We start from the raw sequence: 14230 nt of genomic DNA on the forward strand, positions 1-14230 counted from the left end.
ATCGACTATTTTCAAACTATTTTTTTGGTAAAATTGTGGCTTATTTCCCATTGAAAATAGTTAATTTAAATGAAAATACAATATTTCCATAAGTTTCGGAAAGTTTCCAATATTCCCGGAAAATTTTACATCACTAGATGATATCCAACCTCGGATTGGGAGATAACAATTAAAGAAGCCCTTTATTTCCTGCATACAGATATATACAATATATGAAGATAAAACTATAGAGAAATTAAAAGAAAACATAATAAAAAATGTTAGATTTGGCTTGTAAAAATTCCATGGCGTCACAGTGGTCATACACTTTAAGGGTGTGGTTCATATTTACAATTTATTATTAGAATTTTATAGCTAGTTAGATCAGTTTCAATTAACTATTGCCAGGTAAAACAATTCCGATCTAACAAATAGTATAGCATTATCTCCAGTCGGCCACAAATGAAACGGGCTTACAGAAACTAAAATTTCCACAACCCAACAGTTTTTTTTATATGGAAAATATTTATACAATTGTATGTTATATAATATAACTAATATTGTCTTAAAGATATTATGTACATAATCGCGAAAATTAATATTAGGATTATTGAGTTATGAACTAAATTATGGTACTTACATTTGTTATTATAGACACATTTTGTATGTAATCAAAATATAAATTCAATCATTTAACTGTAGATTCATTTTTTAAGCAGAATATCCTTGCAACACATGTCCTGTTTACTAAATTCATCAATTGAATATTATTGAATTTGTATTCAATACACATTACACACAAATACAACCGTGCAAATACTACATCAAAACATGACGCCATAATGGGGCTTAAAAAATGGAAATGGAGTTCATGTCATTTCCTTGCGTATCCTTGCATTGCGCGTGCGCACTTTGTTCATAACCCAGTGTTGCCAACCTTCATGCAAGCTCTTCCCTCAACTAAAGCTTCGTTTACACTTGGCAAGTTTACTATAGCCGTGTTCGTGCTGCATGCCCCGAGTATGCCCAGAGGGAGAACGCCTGCGCATTACGTTTTCGGAGGGCAATATTCGACCTTATTGAACGTCCAATTTTGTAATGCGCAGGCGTTCTCCCTCTGGGCATACTCGGGGCATGCAGCGCGAACACGGCTTATGGTTTGTTTTTAAGACCCGTTTGCCATTATACTAATTTCAGTACTGATTTCAGTACTAAAAATATTGGTTAATTGCGCGAGTCGATTTAGTATGAAAAAGTCAGTTTGTGCCAAGTTTGTGTTTGCAACTATCCGAATTGTAATTAGCATATAGGCATGCGCTCTACCTACTAAATTTACATGAGCTTTACTCAAGGTTCATAGATAAGAGCTTTACTAATTGAGATTGCAAGCCATTAACTTATTAACAATAAAAGATGGGAAGAAGTATTTTTGCAAAACTGGCAAACTTGGCTTTTATTTCTGCTATTAGATATATCCACACCTAGTTTGGCTAATTCTGCCTTTATTTCTTCCAAAACTTTAATTCGTGCGTTCCTATTCTTATAGAGAGGGTGCTTTGGCACATACAAACATTGATCATTGATTCGATTTGTAAAACTCTATTAAGAGGAAACAGTAGCGATCAACAGGTAGCGAAAACGCGTTCCAAGATTGCGGCTGTAATTATGAATATTTTTTCGAGATATTTGGCACACGTATTCGTAATATAATAAAGAATGGCGGTACAGAGCCCAATTTTAAAAATATATTAATATGTGGAAATTACTGTGTAATTAAATACAATATTCAAAAAAACGAGCCTGTACCGCCATTGAAGAACAAAAAAATACACTTCCTTCAAATAAACTTTTTTATCCGATGCCTAGATTTTGTGTCATTTTGGAACTACTAAAATTTTTTATTTCATTAGTAGTTCCAAAATGACACAAAATCTAGGCATCGGATAAAAAAGTTTATTTGAAGAAAGTGTTTTTTTTTTTGTTCTTCTTAATGGCGGTACAGGCTCGTTTTTTTAATAATGTATTTAACTACAGAGTAATTTCCACACATTAATATATTTTTCAAATTGGGCTCTGTACCGTCATTCTTTATTATATTACGAATACGTGTGCCAAATATCTCGAAAAAATATTCAAAATTACAGCCGCAATCTTGGAACGCGTTTTGGCTACCTGTTGATCGCTACTGTATCACCTTAATGTTTCAATCTGCCTTTTTCTCCACATGTTGAAAGTTGAAATCACTATTATTATTATGTACCTATAAACAAAACAAAAGTACCTAATATACAATACAACCTCACTTTTTAATATTGTGTCAATTTCAGTACAAGAAATTAGAACATGTTTTAATTTTTAGTACTAAATCGGCGCGCGCATCTAATTTGTAGATACAATATTTTTAGTACTAATTTCAGTACTAAATTTAGCATAGTAGCAAGCGGACCTAAACCAGGATGAGTAAACTAAAAAGGCAGATTCACACCCAAGAAAGTCGCTAGAAAAATCACCAAATACATCTTTTTTCTCGCTGTGTCTAGGTACACGCTAATGTGTACTCAAATAAAAAAGTTAAGGCCGCGTCCCACGATCAAATAATTTGATCAAACTGGTTTGAGCAAACTGAAAGTGACAGTTAGTGACGTCACATCCTGAGTGTTCATTGTGGATAATAATGAAAAATTTTAATTTTAAATAAAGTACAAACAAGTACAAACTCAATACAAAAAATTTGATCAAACTAGACTGATAGTGAGAGCACAGATTTTTAGAATTTCAAAAAAACTGCAATTGTGACGTCACTTTGACGTACTTCCTCAAGTACGTCAAGTTTGCTCAAACTGTTTGATCAAATTATTTGATGGTGAGACGCGGCCTTTAGGTACACGCGAATTAAACTTCATCAAGCCAGTGACGTCATTATAGTAGTGTTCGCGCAGTACAACCCGAGTATAGGGCTTTTCATCGATTGTCATTTGTTTCGAGCTTCTGTCATGTGTCACATAATATTAATATATCTACGTCATACGTCTTCGGTTTGTATCATTGGTACTACCAATAACGTACGACGTAGATTTATTAATATTATGTGATACATGAAGACCGCGTCCCACCATCAAATAATTTGACCAAACTGTTTTGAGCAAACTGAAAGTGACAGTTAAGGCCCCGTCTCACCATCAAATAATTGACAGTTATTTGATCAAACTTGACAGTCAAACTTGACTAGTGACACAAACTATACATACTAACTGTCACTTTGTGTCACTAACTGTCAAGTTTGATCAAATAACTGTCAATTATTTGATGGTGAGACGGGGCCTTTAGTGACGTCACATCCTGAGTCTTCATTGTGGATAATAATGAGAAATTTTAATTTTAAATAAAGTACAAACAAGTTAGACAACTCAATAGGACTTTTCATTCACAGTCATTTGTTTCGAGCTTCTGTCATGTATCACATAATATTAATATATCTACGTCATACGTTATTTATATATACCAATGATACAAACCAAAGACGTATGACGTAGATATATTAATATTATGTGACACATGACAGAAGCTCGAAACAAATGACAGTCGATGAAAAGCACTATACAAAAAATTTGATCAAACTAGACTGATAGTGAGAGCACAGATTTTTAGAATTTCAAAAAAACTGCAACTGTGACGTCACTTTGACGTACTTCCTCAAGTAAGTCAAGTTTGCTCAAACTGTTTGATCAAATTATTTGATGGTGAGACGCGGCCTTGACAGAAGCTCGAAACAAATGACTGTGAATGAAAAGCCCTATAGTAAGCCCAGAGTAAGTTCGAGATTAGTTTCCAAGGCGCAGGCGTCAACGTAAACTTATCCTGGACATGTTCAGGATTTTTCGCTCCGCGAACAATTTTCGGATTCGTAATGTAATGACGGGTTGCATACATTAAGGTTAGAGAAGGAGGCCTTTTGTTGTCCCTTTCTTATTTCGAAATCAATGTCAAAAAAAATGCAATTGCAACAAATTTGTATGTCAACAAAGAGAAAGAGAATAAAAGCAACGGGCAAAGGATTAACTTTCTATTTCTATTCAATAATTCAATGCCTTTGTTAGAAGTTAGAAATTTGACTAGCGTCTTTCTGTATTATTTCGACAATATAATGTGGTATTTCCATGCCGAAATCCGGCTTACATTTTTGTAGAGAGTAAAAGATTGTTGACATTTAGATATAAAAATTACCTTTAACTTCCTGGGGGTTGAACATTATCTGAAGGAAGGAATAATTTAGTAAAGCAATCTTTTCCAATTTTGATATGTACCTATATATTGAATTTGATGGGTTGTGGCATTGTGTTGTGGTTTATTACACCACAAAAATAATGAAATATAACAAGACACAAGAAATAGTTTCAGAATAAGTTTGATGTGTTGTTTATGTTTCATGAGAGAGTAATTTAGCTCATAAATTAAACTGAAAAATAAACCACAAGAATATGTAGGTACTTATAAGCTCATCTAGATAGAAGAACTTAAGTAAAAACAGAGTACAATTTATTGTAATACATACTACCGTAATAGATAATTATCGAATATCGAATGAAAATAATACTAGAAAAGGTACCTATACCACAATACAACCCCACGTACCTACTTATTTATAAAGTTACGAAATGGAAAACATTGACAAAAACAACTAAAGAAGCTTTAATATAAAAATACAATTTGTTTGAAGAATATTTAAATGATACAACACTACATAATTTCAAAACTTTAAAAACCAGAATCTACATTTACAAGTGGTTTAACAGAACAATATTTTAGGTTAAGAATTGGAAGGAGTAAGAACAGAATGTCAAGAAATTCTTTCCAAATATTTTGTGAGCCTGTGCGAACTTAAAATCCGAAACAAAATCCTCGAACGCATCCCTACGAGAGTGTATCCCGGACACGTTCAGGATCTTTTTTCTGTACTGCGCGAACACCGAATTAAAAATCCGGAGGGTGTTCAGAGGGAAAGATTAGAACTCCGCGAACGCCAAATTTTGTAACGCGCAGGCGTGCTCCCTCTGGGTATACCCATGATGTCCTCCGCGATCAAAGCTTATATAGAGTACGCAGTGATTTTATATTTTGGTACACGCTATTTTAATATGTTTAGTGTTTGTTGTTTGATAGAAAATATTTTTATTAAGGGAAGGGGAAGGAAAGCAAAACTATTCAGATGTTTCAATTTTAATATTAATAAAACAATATGTACATATTATATAAAAGTAAAAAATTCAGGTTAGCAAAATAAATATTAGTTAACATGATAATATATACAAAATACTGCTAGATTAATTTTTATACGTAAGTTAATTATACCAGATTATATTGGTGCTTTTGCTGTGGTGTTTATTTTTATTTATACAGGGAGTTGAACTTGTTACGACTTTCATAGAAAATTGGTGATAACTTTGTAAATACCCTGTATAACATAATAGAACTTTATATTTTTGTGATATGGAACTTAAGATTTCGAACATAAAATAAAATATAGGGTATTCCATTTAAAAAACATAATTTTGGTCTGCCACTATATTATCGACATAACATATCGTAACATTCTAACTAATTTTAGTAATTTTGTAATATGAAGCTCAAAGTTTGCTAAAATTTTTGTTACTAACTTTTATTGCTATCTATTACTATAGCGCAGAGGTAGCAACGGGGCGCCCGCGGGCGCCACCGCGCCCTTCAATAAATTTTAATGCGCCCTTAAACTTTTGTTAATTTAGACAAGAAATTCAAAACGTATATTTTATACGTTTATATTTATCCCAGCAAACATACCGACGTGTTAATTACGTGAATTTTGGGTACATTTGGCACCAATATACGTAAATTGCTTACGTGAATTTCACGTGAAAATTTGGTTGGAATGTCACATTGAAAATACGTCTTTAAATTACGTGAATAACTCGTCTTCAATAGACGTGTTATTTACCTTAAATAGCAATAAAATGTTTCGGGAAATTCACGTTGCAAATACGTGTTGATTAACGTATCTTTTAGGGAATGTATATATTAGTATTCACGTGAAAGATACGTCCTCGGTTGACGTAAATAATTCGACCTTAATTAACTTATGAATCACGTAATTATTATCCTCATAATATGATATAAATAAAACAAGCATATAAAGTATTATCAATGTATTTATTTAGTAGAATTTAGGGACTTTAAAACATTTGTCTTGTATAATTATTATACCTACAAGATAATGAACCAAAAATGGTACCGACCTAAAGACACATTAAAAAATTTGCCAACACAAAACACAACACAGGTCACTTTTTATTTCGGGGAGGACACTCCGACACTTTCTTGTTTTTTCTAATTGCATCATCGGCACTTTAACCCTCGAGCAGTGAGGTAAACGTTAATACGAAAGACATTATTATAAATAAACCCGCCTAAAATAAAACGAGGGAAATAAAGCTCTTCACGTTTCACTGCACTTTTTGTTGTGAGTCTTGTGAGGTGAGGTGAGAATCTGATATTAGAGGTTATGATCATCGATTATAAAAATCGATTATTTTTAAATTACAGTTAAACTATTCTACTTACTTTAAATTAGTATTACGTATTTTCTTTTTGTTTTTAAATTTCTTCTACTATTAACTAATTGGTCTTACTAAAAATCTATTTCAATACCCGAATAATATAAAAAATAATCCTATCGAAACGTATCTATTATTCGATAAATCGATTAATTTAGTTTTCGAACCAACTATGTTAGTCAGGTACCGTGGTCACGTGATAGTATTTAAAGGAGGAGAAAGGCTTGGTAGTACGTCATCACCGCGCGCGATTTGAAAATTAGACTCAATCATTTTAGCTCCTGTGATATTTTTAAAGAAAAAATAGCAAAAATAGCTTCAAATCCAGGTTGGATTGAAATAGTTATGCTAAATGATTTTAAAAGAGAAATTATAAACTTTTGTTTAAATATTGGTATTATTTACATTACTTTTACGTGAAATACATCTAATTTTTCGACGTCCATAAAATACAGTGAGTAAAATTCAAGCGATACGTATTTAACCAACACCATTGTAAAATTTTGTTTTCCAAAATATTTCTCAAAATTTAACCAAAGGAAGTGATTTCTGTTTCGTGAATATTACGTGAAATAAACGTACCTTTGCGATGTAACCGACATTCACACCTATTATAAAAAACATGTACTATATTCGTCATTATGATTTTATATTATTCTAATGTCAAACATGTATAAAGGAAGCACTAATATATAGGTGAATGATTTGGCACTGAAATACGTTTTTTTCCCGTCATAAATCACCGAGTTACGTATTCGTTGAAATTTGCCGTAAATTAAACGTAATCATCACGTAACTGGGCTCAAACCTGTTTGCTGGGATATATTTGTTAGGTCATAAAATAGTTGGCGCCCGCCATGAATTTTTAATTTAGTATTTCACTCTTTACATTAAAAACGTTGCCGACCTCTGCTATAGCGGATCTACTAAGCACAGTAATCAATCGCCCCATATATGTTATCTTATTGCTACTGCTACTCTTAATCACGAATTTTTGTCTCTTATCTTTTTCTTACTGTTTTAGAATGTTGTTAAACTCATTAAAGAACTAAATAATTGTCCACACTCCATAGTTAATTAAAAAAACACTAAACAAGTAAAAAATAAGGAAACTCTTTACAAACCAATATTAAAGTGTAATCCTAACGCGATTAGACAAATTCTAACCATACTCTGACACTCGCGATACTTACAGATACTTAATACTACAGCATACACGCGGCTCAAATTAGCGTGTACCAAAAAACCCAGTCATAGTACACGCTAAATAATGACGTCACTGACTTGATGACGTTTAAGCGTGTATCTAACTTTTTTATTTTAGTACACGTTAGCGTGTACCTAGACACAGCGCTTTTTTTGTTGATCATATCGGTCTTCGACGGTAATAGATACATATTAAAATACACCTAAAAATGTGTCTTTTTGTTGAAAAATGAACATATTTACTCGCAAATACCTCGAAAAGTATTAACTTACTTAGAATTACTTTTCTTCTTTCCTATAATTATGTTTTTCTATATGTATGCCAAAATTTCATGTCAGCCCAAGCGGTTCTTTAAAATTTCGAGCAAAAACCGTGATTCAATGTACTATATTATTGGTTTCTATTATAGTTTTCTACTGTAGTTTTATAAAATAGTTTTACTTATAGTTTTATAATAGTTAAGATTATATTTAGAAAATTTTATCATGTTGTGACTGGCTGTATGGCATTTACTAATGCCAAATAAATAAATAAATAAAAATGTTATAAAACTAGACAATAATACTACTATAATTACAGCTAAACTAATAGCAATATTTGAAGTATTCAAATATCTACATTATTAATTTACCGAAAATAAAACCTAATATATAGCTATAAATTTTTACAAAATAACTACAAATATCTGGGAACCTGGGTAAATAAAAACGATGACCAAGGTATCTATTAGAGAAATCAGGACACGCATTGAAATTGCAAGACAAGCATTTATAAAAATGAAAAAAATGTTTGTTAATCGGGATCTTCATCTTGGGCTGAGCATAAGAGCCTTAAGACGTTACGTGTTCTCGACTTTGTTACATGGAAGGGAAAGCTAGACACTAAAAGTAGACAATATAAATAAGTTGGAAGCATTTGAGATGTACTGCTATAGAGGGATTTTGAAAATACCTGGATCTAACGAGTTACAAATGCAAAAGTGTTAAGAAGGTTACAATGTTACAAAAGGATTGCGAGGTGATAAAGAACATCAATACAAGAAAGCTGGAATATTTAGGCCAACTTACCAGAGGTGCGAAATATGAGATATTAGGCTCATAATGCAAGGTAAAATTAAGGGTAAAAAATCCATAGGTAGAAGAAGAATTTCCTGGCTGAGAAACTTAAGAGAGTGGTATAGTTGCAGCTCAATAGATCTTTTCAGAGCAGGCGCCAATAAGGTACGGATAGCTGTGGTGATGGCCAACCTTCGATAGAAGAAGGAACTTCGACAAGAAGAAGAGGATATAAATTTTGTTCTGATAGTAACATTGTACTACAAAAAATTAACAATTTATCTAGAAAAGGAAATATAGAAGTCAATTATATTCTGTGCAAAATAAGAAATTGTACAGAGGTGAACTGAAATCAATATGATCTACTGTTCGATCGCATACTTTTTACATTTAAAAATTTTCTGAGGACTTTCTGGAATTACATCATCGAGGTTTTAAAAGAAAGTAGTGGTGAGTACCAAATACAATCGATTATTATCTTTCTTTGACAAATTCCCACAAATTCCCAACGTTCAAAATGAATAATGTAAGTACATATCTTTATAAAATGACAGGGAATTTCCAACATATAAATAGTTGAGGGCCATCTGCCTAGGAACAATAGGAAAAAGCTGTATTAAACAGACAGGATTAGATACTTTAAAACATCACTAATTAGATCATATTTCAAAACAAAGTAAATAGGTATATTTGAATGTTAATTCTTTTCAAACTAAAATTGTAAAATTAAAATATTGGGAAGAAAGGATATATATTTATTATTTCTTTTTCTGGAGAAGTACTTTAATTGTTGACAATATCGAAACATTTTATTATTATTAAAAGTCGAGAACAATTAAAGACCACGTTCGTATTTATATGAAAGTGCTTTAAAAATAAAAGTATATGACTCTTGAGAAGAATTAATGTTTTTTAACAAACTGGGTATACGACTCATAATATTTGACATCTGATTCTTTTATTTTGAGTTTTAAGACATGCAAGTTTTTATCAATAATACATTTTTCCCTAAACTTAATAAAAAAGTTTTCCATATGATTCCAAGGTTTTAAGACATACTGATATTGTTTTCCTGATATTATAAAATACTTGTTAATATCTACTATATATCATAGGCGTAATCAGGGGGGGTTTTGGGGTTATAACCCTCCCCCCCATTGGGATGTACTTTGAGCTCTATACGCTTAACACCATAGCCCTCAGAGACCTTCCAGTAGTTGTAACCTCCCCTTTCAGGTAGTTGTAACCCCCCTTAGGATTATCCTGGTTACGCCTATGCTGTATATAGAAACTAAAGCTAATAGTGTAGTTTAACATACAGTTGCGTTATCTTCCATTCGTCGTGGTAGTCAGACGTGCGTAGGAAAGAAGCTTGTTTTTAAAACAGGTATTTATAAATTAAATATATAAATAAATATTTTGTGAACTTTAAAATTAAATTAATTACACCAAATAAAAAAGCGAAATCGGAATAAAGACATTAAAAACTTATGAGTGCAGTTAGCGGGGGCGACGCCCCCGATAAAAATGTTTTAGAAACCCAAATGGATACATAACATGCAACATCTTCAAAGGAGGATCTGTTAGGATTTCAAAATCTTGTTCCGGTTACACAGATAAGTACCACAAAACTTGTTAATAATAAACCCATTATCGATAATGACTTTGCTAATGTACACACTTCAATAACAAATACCATAAACAAAAAAGTTGGAACAAAAAGAGAGGAATTTCTTTACCGACAAAACGATCTAGGACCTTTTTACGTTTATTTAGAAAATAATTCACCCGATTTTAAAGGCAGATTAAACGCGTTAAGGATAGGTGACATTATTATCACACATTTTAAAGAAATTGATGAAAAAATTGTAAGCATTGACGTAGTAGGAAGAGATTATAAAATTTAAAGATTATAAATCGGCTAACTATATCATATCTAAAAAAAATGAAGCAATATTTACAAAAAATAATTTAGACATATACATTCCTAAGTTTTTTTTAGTTAGACAGGGCATAATAAAAGATGTTTCCACAGAATTTTGAGTAGAGTATGTTAAAAACGGAATCAAAATGTACGATTTACACTGTAAATTTGAAGTCCTTCAAGCCACAAGATTAAATCGGAGGCAAGTAGATGAAAACGGTACTCAATACATTCCAACAAAAACATGTATAGTTAGTTTTAAGTCACAAGTGTTACCAAAATATGTAACAGTCAACAAGGTACTAAAGGAAGTCGAACCATATGAACAAAAGGTGCTATTATGCTTTAATTGTCTCAGATTCGGACATACAAGTGGGCAGTGTAAGAGCAAGGCTAGGTGCGATAAATGTCAAGAATCCCACAACTCCAGACCGATCTGACTCCAAAATGTTTTAACTGTTCGGGGATCATTTTACTACATTTTACTACAAATTTAAGCGCGTATCAAGAATTTCAGCGTTAAAAACTTATTAAATAAGCTATGTCTTCCAATAATATTAGTTATCAAGACGCCAACAAAAAGTTCCCCAGAAACTCCTATGGAAAAGTAACATCCATTAATACGGAACAAACTACAAACCTCTCCTGCCTCAAAACTTTCCCTCCATTAAATCCCAATAATTATACACCCACCCAATTCCCAACAAATTCAATTAACAAAATGCCAACTAATAATATATTCTACAATAATAATTCAAATAGTACAAATGCTCTAACATTTAAAAGACAGACACCAAATAGTCCAGATCCAACATTAATTTTGCATAATGAAATTATATCTTCCCCTAGATCTCAATTACCTACGAGAGGAATATTAGACAGTATTAACTATAAGGGAAATATTAATAATAATCCAGTTGCATCTCCTTCAGACTTGAGCATGATAAATTCAATATTAGAATTAGTTGTAGAAATTGTCACAAAAGTTTTAGTAACAAAAGTATAAACATAAATAAGGAAGAACTCGAAAACTTAGTCAAATTAACTATAAATGGAAACACTTCATCCCATTCTCAGACCTCAACCATGCAATAAATATTCTTTAATGGAACTGCCGTTCGGCAGTTTCTAATAAAAAGAACTTAGAATATCTACTATAAAGGTACAACTGCTCCGTTGCACTTCTATAGAAAACATGGTTTAAAGCAGAAAAATATTATAATTTTAAAGGCTTCAACAATATTCGCTGTGACTGGGACGACGGGTAGGGCGGCTCTGCCATTTTATTAAAATCAGACTTGATATACCAAGAAGTCTCAATTCCAACTACAATCAACTTTGAGCATACTTTTATCTCGGTTAATTTTCCATATATACATAAAAAAATTTACTTCGTTTCAGTATACTTTAAACCGAGAACTAGAATATCATTACAACAGTGGATTAACTATTTAGAACAAATTCCAAAACCATTCATAATTGGGGGCGACTTTAACGCACATAGTTTGGCATGGAACGATGGATATGACGATATCTATGGCAAGATTCTTTTGAATTATATCGAACAATGCAACCTAGTAATTATGAACGACGGATCACCTACATTAGCAAACATTAAGAAGTCAGCTGTAGACTTACCCTCTGTACACAGGATCTGACACAACTAATTACGTAGTCTACTTTAGAAGAACTTTATGGCTCTAAACACTTACTAATACACATACAATTCGGAAGGAATATCCCGCTTGCGCAAATTAAACAGACATAATAATTAAGACTCAAGATATAATTATTAAACATAATATATGGAGACTCAAGGCTGCTAATTGGGATGTATACACCGCTACCCTTGAAGCAACAGAACCAAAATCATCACTAATGGGCATTATCGACAATGTTAACAAAGCTGCCAACAAAGCAATTCCCTTACGAAAATCAAACACACAAAATAGAAATCATTGCTCGAAGGACTGGTGGAACGAAACCTGTAACATAGCCGCTAAAGCAAGAAAACAAGCTTTCTTAACCTACACACAGGCTCCAAATCTTAATAATTTAACAGAACATAAAATACTTGATGCAGTAGCTAAAAAAACTTTTAAAGAGACCAAGAAAAAAAGCTGGATAAATTATTGCCAAAATCTAAATCAAAATACACCAATTTAAGCAGTGTGGAACAAAGTAAACCGATATAAAAACAGAAAACAAGCGAATAAACCCCCAATGGACCCCAAAGAAGACTGGATAAGCGAATTCCACACAAAAATCTCAACCATATGGGTTGAACACTTCTTTTCTACAATCGCTACAATCGCTGTTTCAATTATGGGAACTCGATCATTGCATTAAATCAACAAATAATAAATCTCCCGGGTCAGATAACATTTCATACAATATGTTGCATAAAATGCCCTTAGCCCATAAGAAAGCCCTGTTGGAATTGTTCAATTCGATTTGGATAAATAGGTTTCCTTTTCCACCGATGTGGAAAGAATACATCATAGAACCTATCAAAAAACCTGGAAAACACAACGGAAATGCAGATTCACATAGACCCATAGCTTCATCATCGTGTATATTTAAAACCATGGAAAGAATGATAAAGAACAGGCTTTAATATTGGCTAGAAAACGAAAAAATATTACCTGACTCACAATATGCTTTTAGAAAGGGAAGATCTTCCTTGGAATCCGTAACGACACTAGTAAATGACATCTATCTAGGATTCACACACAAATACAGCACTTTGGCCACATTTTTGGATATAACTTTAGCATATGATAAGGTTCAAATAAATATACTAGAGGAGAAGCTCATCAATATTCGTCTACCAACCTCCTTTGCAAACTTCATAAAATCAGCTTACTCTAATCGATCAGTTTCCTTAAAGATAAATCAAGAAATTTCGGAATCAAGAATATGTAGATCTGGATTGCCACAAAGTAGTATCCTGAGCTCAATCCTCTACAGCCTGTACACAATGGACATAGAAAATGTTATATTACAAAAGTCTAAAATTATTCAAAATGCCGATTATGTTGTTATTTACACCAGTAGCAAATCAGAGGACAAATGTATAGAAAATATCAACACTGAATTTATAGAAATCCAAAAATGCCTTGACAACATGGGTCTTTCCATATCCGAGTCCAAAACCAATACATGTATTTTCTCTAGAAACAGAAACAACTATCAAAGACAATTAACAATAGGAAAATATAAACTCTGTATTAGTAACTCTGTAAAATATCTTGGTCTGCATCTAGATAGAAAACTATTATGGAAGGACTGTCCCCACCAAATTATCAAAAAACAAGTAATTCTATAAATATTTTAAGAGCGTTTTGTAAAGCAAAGTGGGGAGCAGACCCAAATACGGCTTTACTATTCTACAAAACAATGGTACGATCAATAATGGATTATGGAAGTCAACTCTATGGAACAGCAGCAGATACACATCTAAATAAAATCGAGATAC

Source organism: Diabrotica virgifera, chromosome 9, assembly GCF_917563875.1.
Source record: "Diabrotica virgifera virgifera chromosome 9, PGI_DIABVI_V3a".
Taxonomy (NCBI): domain Eukaryota; kingdom Metazoa; phylum Arthropoda; class Insecta; order Coleoptera; family Chrysomelidae; genus Diabrotica; species Diabrotica virgifera.